General features: G+C 40.7%; 1 long non-coding RNA gene across 1 annotated transcript; it reads right to left on the bottom strand.

Annotated features, from left to right (window-relative positions):
• Window positions 1–2,338: 2,338 nt before the first annotated feature.
• LOC133647753 (uncharacterized) lies at window positions 2,339–3,380 on the bottom strand. Its single transcript, XR_009825759.1, has 6 exons — window positions 3,287–3,380; window positions 3,084–3,154; window positions 2,900–2,970; window positions 2,746–2,816; window positions 2,562–2,632; window positions 2,339–2,474 (listed from the first exon to the last, which is right to left on the bottom strand). It is a non-coding gene; the product is annotated as an uncharacterized LOC133647753 (long non-coding RNA).
• Window positions 3,381–8,322: the final 4,942 nt, after the last annotated feature.

Here is an 8,322-nt window from a genome sequence, read left to right as displayed (position 1 = left end):
GTACTCTTTGACAGCCATTTAGGAGCCAGAAATCGCAAGAACGACATGAAAAGACCCTTGGTCATGGCTTTTTAGAGTAAATTATTGTAAACAAGTTAACAACATATGTGTTTATCATGGTAATTTACCGTAAGACAAAAAACGGTTCTCTATTGTAAAATTAACGGACTCCACAATAACACACCAGAATGTTTCATACATTGTGACAGTATTTTTTTTCAGTAAATTCCTGGCAACACCAGCTGCTGTTATTTTACCGTAAATTCAGTTTTTTTTGTAAACAGGTTGACAATATATCAGTTTTTTTCATTGTAATGTACCATAAGCAAAACACTTATCAACTGTAAAATTAATGGAATCAACATCAACATACCGTAATGTCATTGTGATTGTGTTTCTTACAGTGAATTCCTGGCAACCACAGCTGCCAGTAATTTATCGTAAATTCTACTGATTTTCTTTTTACAGTGTACATATTCTGGGCTAAATTTAACATTTCATTATAAAATGGCTAAATTAACTTAAATGAACAATGATGAACAAGTGTGTAAGTAGGGTTTTTGTGCTTACGCACGTTATTGTATGAGGCCCTTGATGCATCTTGGACAGGACAGGAAGTCATGCACAAACATAAAATACAACTTTTGGAAAATTTTGAAAATAAAATTGTTGTATTTAACGCTTGAAACGCCATAATGGGTAGGGACATGCTTGAAGTCACCCGTTTAAAGGTTGGGGTAGAGCGACCGTGCCAACAACTTAAGGGGTTCCAGGTTCAGTTCTCACTTCTGCCATCCTAGTTACTGCCATTGTGTCCTTGGGGAATACACTTTACCCACCTGCTCCCAATGCCACCCACACTGGTTTAAATGGAGTTTAAAGATGTAGATAATGAGTTCAAAGATGTAGATAATAAGTTCCACTTAGGGCTGGGCGATATATCGAATATACTCGATATATCGTGGGTTTGTCTCTGTGCGATGTAGAAAATGACTATTTCGTGAGTATTCGGGTATACGTTCTCACGCAGTTGCTTTTAGCTACGGGCATTACACTACAGGCTTTTCTCACTCTTTCTTGTCTCTCCTTCTCACAGAGACATAAAACAAGCGCACCTTGTTACATACGTCACATACTGTCGCGCATGCAACGTCATACGCCCTCGTGGAGCAGAGAGGTAGGTGTGGCAGGTGGTGCTAGCGGAGCGGTGCGAGTGGTAATACGAGAGAAAGAAGGTGCGAATCTGGTAACAAATGGAGGAAGAATTAATTCCCAAGAAAAACAGCAAGGGGTCCATTGTCTGGCGGTGGTTTGGCTTCAAGCCGGAAGATGTTGAACAGACACTAGGTAAAGTATGCAGCAAAAGCGTTGCTACAAAAAGTAGCAGCAGTACTAATTTGTAGCATCATTTGAAAAGTCACTCGCTAGAGAATAAGGAGTGCTTGAAACTCCGCATGTCAACATCTCCCTACGGTGCCACACCCAACAAAATGCCGGAGCAACCAGCACTGACCCAATTGAGCCTGGCGTCTTCCATTTCCAGATCAACACCGTATGAAAAAAATAGTCAAAAGCAGGAGATAACGTCCGCAGTAACCTACCACATAGCGAAGGACATACACAATTTGATTTCCTATCATGCAGCTGATTGTTATTTTACAGTTTTTGAAATATATTGTGTGACATCATGCACAAAAGTGCACTTTATTTGTTTTAAAATATTGTCGTGGCGTTCTGTACAAAAAGTGCACTTTAATTTAGTGTTGTTTTGATGTCATCTTAGTGACATCATGCACAAAAGTGCACTAATAGCTTGTTTTAAAATGTCTCTGACAATCAAATTACATGAATGTTTGTGCCACTGCTTAATAACTGTTTAATAAATACAGTTTTGGTAAATTGACTTAGTTGTGATTTCCCTCTCTGTATTAAAGTTTAAAATTGATTGGTAACACTAAATTGGCCCTAGTGTGTGAATCAGTGGAGGCTGGTGACTTCCAGAATTGAGGAGGCCATTTTTTTCCGCTTGCTCACTTCACTCGCGATGGAATGTTCCCTGTTCTCTTATCTGTCTTTGTGCTGGCCAAAGGCATACTATTTGGAGTGTAAGCTACAGTCAGAAAGTTCTTGCTGATGCAATTCATTGTGCAGAGCTTAGCCTTGTGCCTTCCTGAAGAAATTACATTGCTGTAAGTCTATGAGCCTGCCTGATAATTAAGCTGAGAAATGACATTTGGATGTTATATAAACGCCAAGTGAACATGTGTAAAAGGCAGGAATTTTAATTATGTAGTTAAAAACAATTTTGTTTAGCTTACATTTTTCATTCTTCTACAGCTTCAACATGTAATCACCAATTTAATCAAGTTTAGCATATAAAAAAGATAAGATAACACTTTCTTTATCATATGTAGTTTTATTCAATATATTTAATATAAAATATGTAAAAATATGGTTCCAGTTGGCTTTATCTGCTGAGAAACACAGACAAAATGGAGTGTTATTACTACTGAGAACTAGTGGTGTAACACTGGTAGAGACATCTAATTAGTTCAACTCACATCTGGTTTAGCTGAGGGGCGGCATGCTCTCTCCTGGACTCCACTCCACAGGTTGGTGCTGGCTTCATTTACTGAGAAATACAGGACATGAAATTTTGTGTTATTACTACTGAGAACTAGTGGTGTAACACTGCTATTACTACTGAGAACTAGTGGTATAACACTGGTAGAGATTTCAACCCACCTCTGGTTTAGCTGAGGGGCGAGGGGCTCTCTCCACAACTCCACTCTACGGGTTGCAGCTGGCTTCATCTACTGAGAGACATGAAATGGAGTGTTATTACTACTGAGAACTAGTGGTGTAACACTGGTAGAGACATCTAATTAGTTCAACTCACATCTGGTTTAGCTGAGGGGCGGCATGCTCTCTCCTGGACTCCACTCCACAGGTTGGTGCTGGCTTCATTTACTGAGAAATACAGGACATGAAATTTTGTGTTATTACTACTGAGAACTAGTGGTGTAACACTGCTATTACTACTGAGAACTAGTGGTATAACACTGGTAGAGATTTCAACCCACCTCTGGTTTAGCTGAGGGGCGAGGGGCTCTCTCCACGACTCCACTCTACGGGTTGCAGCTGGCTTCATCTACTGAGAGACATGAAATGGAGTGTTATTACTACTGAGAACTAGTGGTGTAACACTGGTAGACACCCAGTTCATCCAAAAAGTAATTCAGATTGTACTGCAATTTCTTGAGAGCAAAGTAGTGAGAATACTCACAGGTCGTGTGGATCCAGAACGTGTCCAACTCAGCCATCCATCCCCAGATTTAAAAAAAACTGTAACGTTGATTGCAAAAACGGTCTTGTCTCTGGCTAATCTAGGCTTGCTCGAACACACACAGCTAACTGGATGGAAAACAATGAGCTAAACTTCAACTGTAAAAATGTCCAAACTACAGAGATAAATGTCAATGAGCGATTAGCAGCAGCAGCTTTTGCTTTCGAAATCTGTCTCAGAGATGTTGTCAACTCAAGGAGAAATGCCTAGAGTGAAGGGTTTAACGTTAACGCATATCTATCTCCAGCCCAAGATCTCAAATTGCGCCAGAATCTCGCCGATTTCCGAGGTCGTTTTAAGCAAAAGTATTTGGCTATATGAGCTATAAACTTCACGGATGATAGCCAGGGGTGTTCTCTAAATTCCCTGAAAAGCACAAGTTGATAGGACACTCGTAGCCACTATGGCGAGTGTTTGTTTGACTGAAGTGGCTGGCGAATTCTCAAAATGGCTTCTGTGTTGATTAGGAAAGGAAAGGTATGATTCCAAATGAACCAGTAGCATGTGATTGGACGAACAAAATGTCAATCTTTCAGCCCTGGACACAATGCATGGTGAGGCCAGGCCTCCGTTGCCCACCCATTTTCAGTGATCTGGCCAATCACATATTGGCATGAAAAAGCATGCATTACATTGACTTCTATGAGAAGCTAATTTCCTAGGGGAGGCCTGGCCTCCCTTAATACAAACTGATAGGGAAATCTGGCCTGTTGCTTTACAATTGCAATATTGGGTTTTAGCCATGGGAACATTTAGATTTATGAACAAAACTAAAATAATATGAATATAAAAAATAAAAAATATGTTTTTTGTTAAAATAAATAAATAAAATAAATATATTTATTGTTTTTTTTAAATCTCTCTCTTCTCTCAAATTATTGGGGAGGCCAGGCCTCCTCCACCTCTATGGAGGAGCCTCCACTGGTGTGAATGTTGTCTGTCTATCTGTGTTGGCCCTGCGATGAGGTGGCGAATTGTCCAGGGTGTACCAATAAACAGAGCAATTGAGAGGAGACACAAACACGACACAGAACAAACCAAAAGTAGTGAAACAAAAATGAATATTATCAACAACAGTATCAATATTAGTTACAATTTCAACATAGGAGTGATTAAAAATCCCTCGTTGACATTATCATTAGACATTTATAAAAAATGAACAATAGTGTCACAGTGGCTTACACTTGCATCACATCTCATAAGCTTGACAACACACTGTGTCCAATATTTTCACAAAGATAAAATAAGTCATATTTTTGGTTAATTTAATAGTTAAAACAAATTTTACTTACTAGGCCAAAGGAGATGTGTATTTTCTTCCTTCAGCACAATTATTATATGCAACAATTTAGCACTTCTCCATCTGCCTTATGCACTTTACCTACTATGGTCAATTTGTTCCTGATCTGCCCAGATATTATGTCAACCTGCCGCTGACTGCAGATGGAACCTGTCATGATCCGTTGCCCGGATCATGTTTTGTTTAGTTAAAGACTACCTTAGTGCTGTTTCAGCACCCCTGGGTTTGTGTGTTCTTGGTTGCCATGGGTGCTGATTATTATCACCTGCCTCTGATTAGTGTTCGGGACGCTCACCTGCCCCCGGGCACTAATCAGAGATATATTTATTCCTGCTTTTCGCCACACTCAGTCTGGCTGTTTTGTTTGCTCAATGCAACAAGTTACGTGTGTTTTCCGTTTGATTCCTGAGCTAAGCTTTGCCATTGGTTTGCTTGTTTTCCATGCTAAGCTTTTCCTTTAGCTTACCATAGCTTCCCGTGCTATCGGCATGCTTCCTATATTTTTGTATTCCTGCCTGATAGAGTTATGGACAATAAATCATTGTCTTACCTGCACACTGCCTACGGAGTTCCATCAGCATCCTGGGAAAACGATCCGCGATTTAAGGTGCAACCCCGCCGTGACAGAACCTAGTTTTTGGCTACGAATTGACACCTTTACATTTTATGTTTAATAATATGCATTGTCCCATGTAACAAAGATGTAACAAATATAGCAAATGGTGACTTCCTATCTATGAACAAGCTTATTGGTGTGTCTGGTGGGACTGGCGAAAGTTAAGTAGTAGAAAATGCGGTCGGTTATAAATTATTGAATGTCTCTGTGCAGCCCGGTAGCAATTGCGTCACGGACCGGTGCCGATCCCTGGACCGGTGGTTGGGCACCACTGATTTAGAGTGCATTAGAATCTCTAAAGAAAAAAACATAACGCTCTTGGACCACATGGTCATTTATGAACAAGTGTGTTATTAATATGAATAAGTGTACAACCCGGCAGCAACACAACCGATGTTGTAATCGCAGTCAGGAGCAAACTGTCAGTCAGTCAGCATTATTAGCTCTTATGGTTGATTTTAAGCAACAGTACTACAAGAGTAACACGCATGACAGCTAAGTAGCAATATTTTGAAACCCATTCACAGCTGGATAAAACTGGTAGATGTTGACCACGTATACTTTAAATGAGTGACAGCAATAGGTTGCTTACAGTTACAGCGGTTGATGCCAAAGATTGTTGATAAGAGTCTTTACATGGGCGTATGAATTTTCTGAAATGACATACATGTCATCACTTGAACATCATCTGTTGCCTCAAAGAACCTCTGAGGCTGATTATCAGCTCACTTTAATTAACTTTAGTTGATGCATAGCCAATTCATTTGTAAACGCTTCACACTCCTGTCTCACTGCTTAATATTCTAATTAATGCTAGGAGGTGTCCGTGATATGAGGCACAGACACAAGCTCTCATTGTTGTTGTCATATTTAAACAATACTTTAGTGACCCTGTTTAAGTGTTCATACAAAAAATGAGCACTGGTGAGAGAAGAGAAATGTTTATGTTTATTATGTTTAGTGTAGTGTGTAATGTAAAGGAATGTACTGCTGTCTTTGCATCCTGACAGCTTTTCTCCATCTTTCGCCCTTCCTTTTTTCTTCCAGTTGTCATAGCAACCCCCCTGGCCTTTTTAACATAAGTTACGCTGGGGGTCGCCCGTGATGCTTGTTGCCATAGTTACTGAGTCCTTTTTGTTAATGAGCCCCGGTGCTTCCTGTGTGATGTAGCAGGTGTGACATTTACCTGCGGCGCACGCACTTGCTTGAGCAAGGGTGCACAGGAAAAGGCTGGGAAAATAAACACAGTATCTTGTCGTTTTAGTTTTAAACTTTTTGCAGTGATTTCTTTTTTAAAGATTTTGCACAAAATGTGAGGCAAAAACTCACATTTTTGCTTTCTGGTGCAAGCTGAATTTTTTGTGACTTAACTTCTGCAAAATGCAGCACTTTTTTAGCAATAGTTCTGTTCCATCATGTTAGAAATCATTAATTCTCAAACTGTAGTACGCATGCTACTCAGTACACCACAAATGAAAAAGAAACATGAAATAATATTTGAGGAAGAAAAAAGTTATTGTACAAATACAATCTGATTTTCCAAACGTTTGCTGATGTTGGATTCAAAAATTAAATTTTACTTGGCGGACATCAGTCTAGTCAGCGAAAAAGGCTACTCGGAGCTAGCAGTCACACAACAGCTAAGCACACATGCTAGACATACGTAATAAGTGTCCTAATTGAACACTATTGCAGTCTAAAACAGCATAATTGTCAATATCAACAAGTATAAAATAATTATAGTCGCATATTACTTAAACATATAAAGTCTCCAAGGCAGAAGTGTTTTAGAAATAATCCAATAACAAATGTGTCCGCATCATTCAACTTACTTTCATGATCATAACTTAATTAATTATTGTGGCCATGAGGTGTCGCTAAAAAACACCCACTTTAATGACCCCAGCAACAACAAGTCCAGTGCCAGACTCACATCCGTGCCTGACAGCACACCCTTCAGATTAACCCAAGCAGATGTGAGGAAGAATCAACGCCTGCAAAGCCGCAGGGCCAGACAACATCCCAGGGTGGGTACTGAAAGACTGTGCCCGTGCACCAACAGATACTTTTAACACTTCGCTTTAACTATCCTCTCGTCCAACCTGCTTGAAGACCGCGTCCATCATTCCTGTACCAAAGAGCTCTACAGAAGATCAGGTGGATTTGTGCAAAAGCAACAAGCCTTACATCAATTTTGAAAAAGACCAAGAGATGTTGGTAGACTTCAAGAAGATCAGACACTGCTTCCCCCTGCACACAAGAGAAGCAGATGTGAAAGTGGTCTCCAGCTTCAAGTATATTGGGGTTCATCTATCCAGAGACATTCCCTGGAGCTACAACTCTTCTTGTCTGCTCAAGAAGGCACATCAGCGTCTACTTCCTCAGGAAGCTGAAGCGTGCTGGACTAGGGAGCTCCATCCTTAGGAGCTTCTACAAATGTGTGGTAGAGAGCACCTTCAGCACCAGCATAACGGTTTGGCACAGCTGTTGCACGGTTGAAGAGAGGAACAGGGTGGTGGTGAAAGCTGCTCAGAAGATCATGGGGAGCAGCCTTCCACCACCACAGACATCTTCATCAGCAGGTGCAGAAAGAGAGCTTTCTGCATCACCAAGGATCCCACCCACCCCGCACGCAGCTCTATTTGACCCCCCCAAGGCTAGGCAGGAGGCAGTTGGACCACCACACTGTAAACCCGAACAGTTCTACAAACTCATAACTATTGCCGTCAACTAAACCAAAGTGAGTTAATTAGTTCACCCGACACTGAAACATTAAGTTTTCCTAACGAATAATAGCGTTTTGAGTTCACAGCGGTTAGTAAGTGTAAGTGAACACTGTCTCTCAACTTGAAAAGTCCAAGTTAACGGGTGTGTGTGAGGGGACGTGACGTCTGACGTCATTACCCCTAGCGTCCTGATGTCACGTATCCAGAAAATTCAAGATGGCTGGACGCTAGCGGGAGCGAAGAAAAGTGGAAAAAGAGTGTTATCCGTCAAAAAACTCACACAACGACGGTCATTTGTTCGCCGTGCTATTGTAAAATTGTCTTGTATCTGTGC

Source organism: Entelurus aequoreus, linkage group LG04 (genome assembly GCF_033978785.1).
Source record: "Entelurus aequoreus isolate RoL-2023_Sb linkage group LG04, RoL_Eaeq_v1.1, whole genome shotgun sequence".
NCBI classification, from domain to species: Eukaryota; Metazoa; Chordata; class Actinopteri; order Syngnathiformes; family Syngnathidae; genus Entelurus; species Entelurus aequoreus.
The sequence above is the reverse complement of the archived record's forward strand: the minus strand, read 5'-3'. Positions and strand labels throughout refer to the sequence as shown.